Consider the following 10,871-nt stretch of genomic DNA (forward strand, 5'->3'; position numbering starts at 1 on the left):
GTCAGTTTTGCATTTCATCGGAACAATTGCAGCTTCCCCCCCACCCCCAAAACGTGCCAGCATTGTGTTCAGAAGGAAGAACACCCCCTTCTGAGCCACAATACAGCTCTTTGCAGCACCTGGGTTTTCTAGGGAGGTGTCTCATCCAGGAACTGGCCACACTCAGCCCTTAGCTTGTGAGATGTTGTGACTGGGGTCCTAGTGGGGGCCAGCTGAGGTCACTCAATTAGGGTGAACTGCAAAGAATGGGGCAGATAATCCCCCAAACTGGTGGATATTCGAATACTGAGGTTTACCCAGCCAGCACAAACCAGCTTCTTTATTACCTTACTGGTTGCCCAGAAGCTAACAACACAGTTCCCTTAAAGTAACCCAGCCTCAGGCCTCCATCCAGGTACCCAAGTCAAATATGATGAAGATTTCTGAAAATTTTATTTCACCATATAAATGGACAGGTTCTACCAATCCCAAAGGATCAGACACATTACTCCCAGGTTAATGAATATTCCAGATCTTGCCCAAATACACGCTACAGACAATTCTTATTAACTAAACTAAAATTTATTAAGAAAGAAAAGAGAGGGAGAAGGCTAAAAGATCAATATACAGACAGACATGAGTTCAGTTCTTGAGGTTCAGGTACATAGCAGAGATGGTGAGCTTTGTAGTTGCAAAGAATTCTTTTAGAATGTAGTTTATAGGCTATAGTCCAATGTCCAATATCATATCCAGGGTGTTTCCAGCATAACTGGGATCTCAGTCTGGTGACTCAAACTTCCCCTGATGAAGCTTAAGCAGATATGAGATAAATAGGGTTGGGACCCAAGGATCTTTTATACAATTTCAGGCCTTCTTTGACAAGTCGGAGTCCCTTGGGGAATAATAGGTAATCAGGGCATCTTTGAAGTGGGTCCATCACGGGTACTTAGCTGTGCGAATTAACACAAGACAATTGCCTGTTTCTCCACTGTTCACTGATGATTTGCTATACATTTCAAAGAGAGATGAATACAGAAATATCCCGAGTTTACAATTCATTTAAATGCTAGGATGTTCTTTTGATCTCTGAAAGATCAGAATACAGCATAGACAGGGACTGTTGATTACATTGTTGACCACTACCCGTATGTATGTAAATACACAAAAACACCAACATTATCTCCCCCGTCTTTAAGGGTTGAATATGAGTCATTTATTTTGCAGGATGTTTAACCCTTTCTGGACATGTGTCACAGATGTGAAAGGATCACAGGAGAGGGTGCTCTGGCCACAGGGCATATCTGTTCTTTCCATTCACACGCTCTGTTTTTCAGAAAAGGAAATTGCAGCTGCCGCAGTGACAGAGACCGACTGATACAATCAGCTCCTGACATAGACGGATTCTTTTTAATTCCACACTGAGCAGACATGCACCTGAAGCTGTGAGGTGTGTGTATATCTGCAGAGGTCCAGTCCCATGGGGAGCTATTCCCTCCTGTTTACCACCAACTCCCTTGTCTCCCCGAGGACAGATAGATATTCAACTGAATGAGTAGGACTAGAATCAGTTGTATGAAAAATAATAGAATCATAGGACTGGAAGGGACCATGAGAGGTCATCTAGTCCAGTCCCCTGTATTATCTAGACCAGGGGTGGGCAAACCTTTTGGCCCGAGGGCCACATTGGGGTTGCAAAACTTTATGGAGAGCTGGATAGGGAAGGCTGTGCCTCCCCAAACAGCCTGACCCCCACCCCCTATCTGCCCCCTGGCTGCCCCCCTCAGAATCCCTAACCCATCCAACGCCCCTGCTCCTTGTCCCCTGACCACCCCCTCCTGGTACCCCCATCCCTAACTGCCCCTGGTACCCCACCCCCTCTCCAACTTTCTCCCTGTCCCCTGACTGCCCCAACCCCTATCTACACCCCCGACCCCTGACAGGCCCCCTGGGACTCCCAGCCCCTATCCAATGCCCCTTGTTCCCCGTCCCCTTACCGCCCCCCCAAAACCTCCGCCTCGTCCAACCGCCCGCTGCTCCCTGTCCCCTAACTGCCCCCCCCAGAACTCCCAACCCATCCAACCCCCCCGCTCCCTGACTGCCCTCCCCCAACCCATCCAATCAACCCCTGTTCCCTGTTCCCTGTCCCCTGACTGCCGCCCCGGGACCCCCTGCTCCACACCCCCTTACCATGCTGGAGCCAGCCACGACGCCACACTCCCCGGCAAGAGTGGCAGACCAGAGCGCTGGTGGCATGGCACAGTGCGCTCAGATTGCAGGGGAGGGGGAACAGCGGGGGGGAGGGGCCAGGGGCTAGCCTCCCCGGCCAGAGCTCAGGGACCAGGTAGCACAGTGCCACGGGCCGGATGTGGCCCGCGGGCCGTAGTTTGCCCACCTCTGATCTAGAGTATCCCTGACAGGTGTTTGTCTAACCTACTCTTATGTAGTATACTTTCTCTGCTTAGCTTCTACCCTCTCAAATGCTAGCAAATTATTTTCTCTCTCTGTCTGGATCTCAGCAACAAACTCAATTTGTTCAAACACAGAATTAGTGTGTGCAAGATGGGTGTATAGCCAGCGTGACGGGCACAATCAGCTGTGTGGGTGAACAATTGGGTATGCAAGTTCTCAGGCTGGCTGCAAATTTGGTCCTAACTGTCTCCAGAAGAGAAGCCGCTAAGCAAGTGACTGGTTAAATTTGCAAGCAAGGAAAGGCTCCTGTTCCCTAATCTAGCCCACAAAGGGCAGCTGTCACTGGAGCATGAAAAAACAACAACAGGAAATGTAATATAGTTTATAAAGTGAAAGGCTACCACAGACACAGAACATAGATGCTTCTCTGCTATGATGTGAAATGGGCGTGCGACTGGCTGCAGGGCAAAGATCTCCATTTTCGCTGACAAACAGCAAATACCATCAATAGATGATATTGCAGTCACATGCAGGTTCTCTCTGGCCACGCCTACAGTGGAGACACAGATTCTAAAACCAGAAGGGACCACAGGAATCATCTAGTCTGACCCCCAGCTCCCCTTCCTGGAATTAATTCCTGTTTTCTATCTTTCAGAACAATTTCTAATCCTGATTTAGAAAGGGTTGCCTGTATAGCTAAACCAGCAAACCCTCTGGGCAGGACGCAGTGTACAGCATCGAAGAGCTCTTTTCCCCCAAACTGAATACGCTGCGTGTAGAACAACTGTTTTGCCAGTATAAGTGCCCCCCCCCCACTAGTGCTTTTGCTGGCATAGCTTTGTCAGGCGGTTGATCTTTTCCCTGCTCCTAACCAACATTGCTAGCCCAACAACACTTTGAAAGGTAGATGCTTCCCTGGGCTACCCTGGACATTTAGCTAGACCTAGCGATGTCCCTCAGCGGTGTGAAAAATTCACAGCCCTGAGCACTGTAGCTAAGCTGACCTACCCACCAGCGTGTGCGCCTGACTTAAGTCGATGGAAGAATTACCTACTTTGACAGAAAAACCCCTTTGGTCAATGTAGGAAGCATTTATGCTATGGCATTACAGCTGTGCCACTGTAGTGCCCGTAGTGTAGACGTGCCCTGAGCTTCTCTCTCGCCTCACTGCATGTTGCTCCAGGGCCCACCTGGAACAGGTTTCTTTTATTCTGTGCTAGGTTGTCTGTTTGACACAGTTCAATGCACACATTTCATCAACTCAGTCTTAACTTTGACGGGTTTCAGAGTAGCAGCCCCGTTAGTCTGTATTCGCAAAAAGAAAAGGAGGACTTGTGGCACCTTAGAGACTAACCCAGTTATTTGAGCATCAGCTTTCGATGGATGCATCCAATGAAGCGAGCTGTAGCCCATGAAAGCTTATGCTCAAATAAATGGGTTAGTCTCTAAGGTGCCACAAGTCCTCCTGTTCTTTTTGCAGTCTTAACTATGGAACCGTGACTGGTGCCTCCATAATGTGTGTGTGTGTGTGTGTATGTGCCCTTAGAGGGGCATTTTTGTCCTATTCGTGTACAGTGCATGGTCGATTTATTAAAGTGACAAACTCATTAGGATTAGAATCTGCATCTGTTTTAAAGCTGCATTCCCAGGCAGGGAATATCAGTGGGATTCTCGATTTTTCTCAGTTTGAAGTCCCTGGGTCTGATTCTCCTCTCACACCAGTGCAGTTCCATTGACTTCAGCAGAGCTACTACTAAGTGACACTAGTGTGAGATTAGAATCATGCCCACTGACTGGCACCTGCAAAGACTTCAATTTTCAGAGCAGAGTATTATGAGTCTGTACAGTGACTAGCACAATGGGGCCCTGATCCTGACTCGGGCCCCTAACATTACTGCCATACAAATAAAATATATGAATAATAACAGTTTACTTAGAAGGCCAATATACTGGCATTGAGAAATGTAACTGCCTTTGACCAGGCAGCTCTGGGCAGGTGGAAGACTGATCGCAGTATTTATTATACTCTAATGTGTAATGCACTTGAGGTCAAAATGGCTTTCTGTGTTTTCATCCCCAATGCCTTTTTCTACAACCTTTCAGAAAACAGAATATTTATTAGTAATTGCCACTGTATCTGTGATCCAAGCGGTTGCCCTATTTGCATGACCAGCTGCCGAAATAAGGAAGAGGCAAGTGGTATGGTGATTATATGGTTTAATTGGTTTGTGTTCTTTTTAATGTGTATTTATATGTATTTTAATATTTTAAAATTATGGCTTTTGTTTTAAGGTTTACTGTAATACATCGTGTTTTGGGCACGTTGGCTAAGTCACTATTAATAAACTTGACTGGACGGGAATGATAACATATCGCATGTGTGTACATCTTTACTTGGCTACATGTACAATTCTCTCCAAATTGTTGGCATAAAAAAAAATCCCAAAAGCCACCATCCTCAGGCAGTCAAAGCGTTATAAACTCAGCATGCACAGGTGGGGTGGTTTCTGGGGCGCAGCCCCTCTGCTCTTGATTTATAAACACACACAGAAATGAGCAAGGGGTCTGACTTGCATTCCCCATCTGAACTTAATGGAGCATTGCCAGCTAAGGTGCGCAGCGGCTGAGTAACCGATGAGAAACCCATTGTGTGGGCACCGTTGTCTTCTAGTCTTGTCTGCATCCCTTGTCAGCCACTTAGGTGAGTTTCCATAGCATCCAGCCGCAGGGTATGCACACATGAGGTTAAAGTTAATATTTAACTGGAGGTATGTCTACACTACGGAATAAGGTCGAATTTATAGAAGTCGGTTTTTTAGAAATCGGTTTTATAAATTCGAGTGTGTGTGTCCCCACAGTAAATGCTCTAAGTGCATTAAGTGCATTAACTCGGCGGAGCGCTTCCACAGTACCGAGGCAAGCGTCGACTTCCGGAGCGTTGCACTGTGGGTAGCTATCCCACAGTTCCCGCAGTCTCCGCTGCCCATTGGAATTCTGGGTTGAGATCCCAATGCCTGATGGGGCTAAAACATTGTCGCGGGTGGTTCTGGGTACATATCGTCAGCCTCCCGTTCCCTCCCTCCCCCCGTGAAAGCAAGGGCAGACAATCATTTCGCGCCTTTTTTCCTGAGTTACCTGTGCAGACGCCATACCATGGCAAGCATGGAGCCCGCTCAGGTAACCGTCACCCTATGTCTCCTGGGTGCTGGCAGACGCGGTACGGCATTGCTACACAGTAGCAGCAACCCCTTGCCTTGTGGCAGCAGACGGTACAGTACGACTGGTAGCCGTCATCGTCATGTCTGAGGTGCTCCTGGTCGCCTCTGTGAGGTCGATCAGGAGCGCCTGGGCAGACATGGGCACAGGGACTAAATTTGGAGTGACTTGACCAGGTCATTCTCTTTAGTCCTGCAGTCAGTCCTATTGAACCGTCTTATGGTGAGCGGGCAGGCGATACGGACTGCTAGCAGTCGTGCTGTACCATCTTCTGCCGAGCAGTCATGAGATGTGGATGGCATGCAGTCCGTCTGCTGCCAGCCAAAGATGTAAAAGATAGATGGAGTGGGTCAAAACAAGAAATAGACCAGATTTGTTTTGTACTCATTTGCTTCCCCCCCCTCCCCTGTCTAGGGGACTCATTCTTCTAGATCACACTGCAGTCAAGATGCAGCGAGGTAAATCTAGCCATGTATCAATCAGAGGCCAGGCTAACCTTCTTGCTCCAATAAGGACAATAACTTAGGTGCACCATTTCTTATTGGAACCCTCTGTGAAGTCCTGCCTGAAATACTCCTTGATGTAAAGCCACCCCCTTTGTTGATTTTAGCTCCCTGAAGCCAACCCTGTAAGCGCCCCTCCCAGCGTCAGAGCAATGGCAAACAATCGGGCATCTGAGAGTGCTGTCCAGAGCAGTCACAATGGAGCGCTCTGATGGGGCTAAAACATTGTCGCGGGTGGTTCTGGGTACGTGTCGTCAGGCCCCCGTTCCCTCCCTCCCTCCGTGAAAGCAAGGGCAGACAATCATTTCGCGCCTTTTTTCCTGAGTTACCTGTGCAGACGCCATACCACAGCAAGCATGGAGCCCGCTCAGGTAACCGTCACCCTATGTCTCCTGGGTGCTGGCAGACGCGGTACGGCTTTGCTGCACAGTAGCAGCAACCCCTTGCCTTCTGGCAGCAGACGGTGCAATACGATTGGTAGTCGTCCTCATCGTGTCCGAGGTGCTCCTGGCCGCGTCGGCTGGGAGCGCCTGGGCAGACATGGGCGCAGGGACTAAATTTGGAGTGACTTGACCAGGTCATTCTCTTTAGTCCTGCAGTCAGTCCTATTGAACCGTCTTATGGTGAGCAGGCAGGCGATACGGACTGCTAGCAGTCGTACTGTACCATCTTCTGCCAGGCAGGCAAGAGATGAGGATTGCTAGCAGTCGTATTGCACCATCTTCTGCCAGGCAGGCAAGAGATGGGGATGGCTAGCAGGCGTACTGTACCATCTTCTGCCAAGCAGCCATGAGATGTGGATGGCATGCAGTCCTTCTGCACCGTCTGCTGCCAGCCAAAGATGTAAAAGATAGATGGAGTGGGTCAAAACAAGAAATAGACCAGATTTGTTTTGTACTCATTTGCCTCCTCCCCTGTCTAGGGGACTCATTCCTCTAGGTCACACTGCAGTCACTCACAGAGAAGGTGCAGCGAGGTAAATCTAGCCATGTATCAATCAGAGGCCAGGCTAACCTCCTTGTTCCAATAACAACGATAACTTAGGTGCACCATTTCTTATTGGAACCCTCCGTGCAGTCCTGCCTGAAATACTCCTTGATGTACAGGCACCCCCTTTGTTGATTTTAGCTCCCTGAAGCCAACCCTGTAAGCCGTGTCATCAGTCGCCCCTCCCTCCGTCAGAGCAACGGCAGACAATCGTTCCGCGCCTTTTTTCTGTGCGGACGCCATACCACGGCAAGCATGGAGCCCGCTCAGCTCACTTTGGCAATTAGGAGCACATTAACCACCACACGCATTATTCAGCAGTATATGCAGCACCAGAACATGGCAACGCGATACCGGGCGAGGAGGCGACGTCAGCGCGGTCCCGTGAGTGATCAGGACATGGACACAGATTTCTCTGAAAGCATGGGCCCTGACAATGCATGCATCATGGTGCTAATGGGGCAGGTTCATGCTGTGGAACGCCGATTCTGGGCTCGGGAAACAAGCACAGACTGGTGGGACCGCATAGTGTTGCAGGTCTGGGACGATTCCCAGTGGCTACGAAACTTTCGCATGCGTAAGGGCACTTTCATGGAACTTTGTGACTTGCTTTCCCCTGTCCTGAAGCGCATGAATACCAAGATGAGAGCAGCCCTCACAGTTGAGAAGCGAGTGGCGATAGCCCTGTGGAAGCTTGCAACGCCAGACAGCTACCGGTCAGTTGGGAATCAATTTGGAGTGGGCAAATCTACTGTGGGGGCTGCTGTGATGCAAGTAGCCCACGCAATCAAAGATCTGCTGATATCAAGGGTAGTGACCCTGGGAAATGTGCAGGTCATAGTGGATGGCTTTGCTGCAATGGGATTCCCTAACTGTGGTGGGGCTATAGATGGAACCCATATCCCTATCTTGGCACCGGAGCACCAAGCCGCCGAGTACATAAACCGCAAGGGGTACTTTTCAATAGTGCTGCAAGCACTGGTGGATCACAAGGGACGTTTCACCAACATCAACGTGGGATGGCCGGGAAAGGTGCATGATGCTCGCATCTTCAGGAACTCTGGTCTGTTTCAAAAGCTGCAGGAAGGGACTTTATTCCCAGACCAGAAAATAACTGTTGGGGATGTTGAAATGCCTATATGTATCCTTGGGGACCCAGCCTACCCCTTAATGCCATGGCTCATGAAGCCGTACACAGGCAGCCTGGACAGTGGTCAGGAGCTGTTCAACTACAGGCTGAGCAAGTGCAGAATGGTGGTAGAATGTGCATTTGGACGTTTAAAGGCGCGCTGGCGCAGTTTATTGACTCGCTTAGACCTCAGCGAAACCAATATTCCCACTGTTATTACTGCTTGCTGTGTGCTCCACAATATCTGTGAGAGTAAGGGGGAGACGTTTATGGCGGGGTGGGAGGTTGAGGCAAATCGCCTGGCTGCTGGTTACGCGCAGCCAGACACCAGGGCGGTTAGAAGAGCACAGGAGGGCGCGGTACGCATCAGAGAAGCTTTGAAAAACAGTTTCATGACTGGCCAGGCTACGGTGTAAAAGTTCTGTTTGTTTCTCCTTGATGAACCCCCCCGCCCCTTGGTTCACTCTACTTCCCTGTAAGCTAACCACCCTCCCCTCCTCCCTTTAATCATTGCTTGCAGAGCCAATAAAGTCATTGCTGCTTCACAGTCATGCATTCGTTATTCATTCATCACACAAATAGGGGGATGACTACCAAGGTATCCCAGGAGGGGTGGTGGAGGAGGGAAGGAAAATGCCACACAGCACTTTAAGCACAGCACTTTAAAAGTTTACAACTTTAAAATTTATTGAATGACAGCCTTCTTTTTTTTGGGCAATCCTCTGTGGGGGAGTGGCTGGTTGGCCGGAGGCCTCCCCACCGTGTTCTTGGGCGTCTGGGTGTGGAGGCTATGGAACTTGGGGAGGAGGGCGGTTGGTTACAGAGGGGCTGCAGTGGCAGTCTGTGCTCCAGCTGCCTTTGCTGCAGCTCAACCATACACTGGAGCATACTGGTTTGGTCCTGCAGCAGCCTCAGCATTGAATCCTGCCTCCTCTCATCACGCTGCCGCCACCTTTGAGCTTCAGCCCTGTCTTCAGCCCGCCACTTACTCTCTTCAGCCCGCCACTTACTCTCTTCAGCCCTCCACCTCTCCTCCCGGTCATTTTGTGCTTTCCTGCACTCTGACATTATTTGCCTCCACGCATTCGTCTGTGCTCTGTCAGTGTGGGAGGACAGCATGAGCTCGGAGAACATTTCATCGCGAGTGCGTTTTTTTTTCTTTCTAAGCTTCACTAGCCTCTGGGAAGGAGAAGATCCTGTGATCATTGAAACACATGCAGCTGGTGGAGAAAAAAAAAGGGACAGCGGTATTTAAAAAGACACATTTTATAAAACAGTGGCTACACTCTTTCAGGGTAAACCTTGAAAGTTAACATTACATACATAGCACATGTGCTTTCGTTACAAGGTCGCATTTTGCCTCCTCCCACCGCGTGAACGGATTTTGGTTGAATGCCAGCAAACATACACTGCAATGCTTTGTTCTACAGTGATTCCCCAGTACGTGTTGCTGGCCTGGAGTGGTAAAGTGTCCTACCATGAAGGACGAAATAAGGCTGCCCTCCCCAGAAACCTTTTGCAAAGGCAGAACCGCAAATGCCAGGGCAAAGTAATCCTTTCACATGCTTGCTTTTAAACCATGTATAGCATTTTAAAAGGTACACTCACCAGAGGTCCCTTCTCCGCCTGCTGAGTCCAGGAGGCAGCCTTGGGTGGGTTCGGGGGGTACTGGCTCCAGGTCTAGGGTGAGAAACAGTTCCTGGCTGTCGGGAAAACCGGTTTCTCCGCTTGCTTGCTGTGAGCTATCTACAACCTCCTCCTCATCATCTTCTTCGTCCCCAAAACCTACTTCTGTATTGCCTCCATCTCCATTGAAGGAGTCAAACAACACGGCTGGGGTAGTGGTGGCTGAACCCCCTAAAATGGCATGCAGCTCATCATAGAAGCGGCATGTTTGGGGCTCTGACCCAGAGCGGCCGTTCGCCTCTCTGGTTTTCTGGTAGGCTTGCCTCAGCTCCTTCAGTTTCACGCGGCACTGCTTCGGGTCCCTGTTATGGCCTCTGTCCTTCATGCCCTGGGAGATTTTCAGAAAGGTTTTGGCATTTCGAAAACTGGAACGGAGTTCTGATAGCACGGATTCCTCTCCCCAAACAGCGATCAGATCCCGTACCTCCCGTTCAGTCCATGCTGGAGCTCTTTTGCGATTCTGGGACTCCATCATGGTCACCTCTGCTGATGAGCTCTGCATGGTCACCTGCAGCTTGCCACGCTGGCCAAACAGGAAATGAGATTCAAAAGTTCGCGGTTCTTTTCCTGTCTACCTGGCCAGTGCATCTGAGTTGAGAGCGCTGTCCAGAGCGGTCAGAATGGAGCACTCTGGGATAGCTCCCGGAGGCCAATACCATCGAATTGTGTCCACAGTACCCCAAATTCGAGCCGGCAACGTCGATTTAAGCGCTAATCCACTTGTCAGGGGTGGAGTAAGGAAATCGATTTTAAGAGCCCTTTAAGTCGAAATAAAGGGCTTCATTGTGTGGACGGGTGCAGGTTTAAATCGATTTAACGCTGCTAAATTCGATCTAAAGTCCTAGTGTAGACCAGGGCTGGGAGACCCATTGTAGAGGTGTGAATAGATCTCAGCATAGGAAGGTCCCTCCTTCTGCCTCCTCCCTGGAGAAAGTAAACACGCTTCTCATTGGAAATCCTGG

Source organism: Caretta caretta, chromosome 26 (assembly GCF_965140235.1).
Source record: "Caretta caretta isolate rCarCar2 chromosome 26, rCarCar1.hap1, whole genome shotgun sequence".
Taxonomy (NCBI): Eukaryota; Metazoa; Chordata; order Testudines; family Cheloniidae; genus Caretta; species Caretta caretta.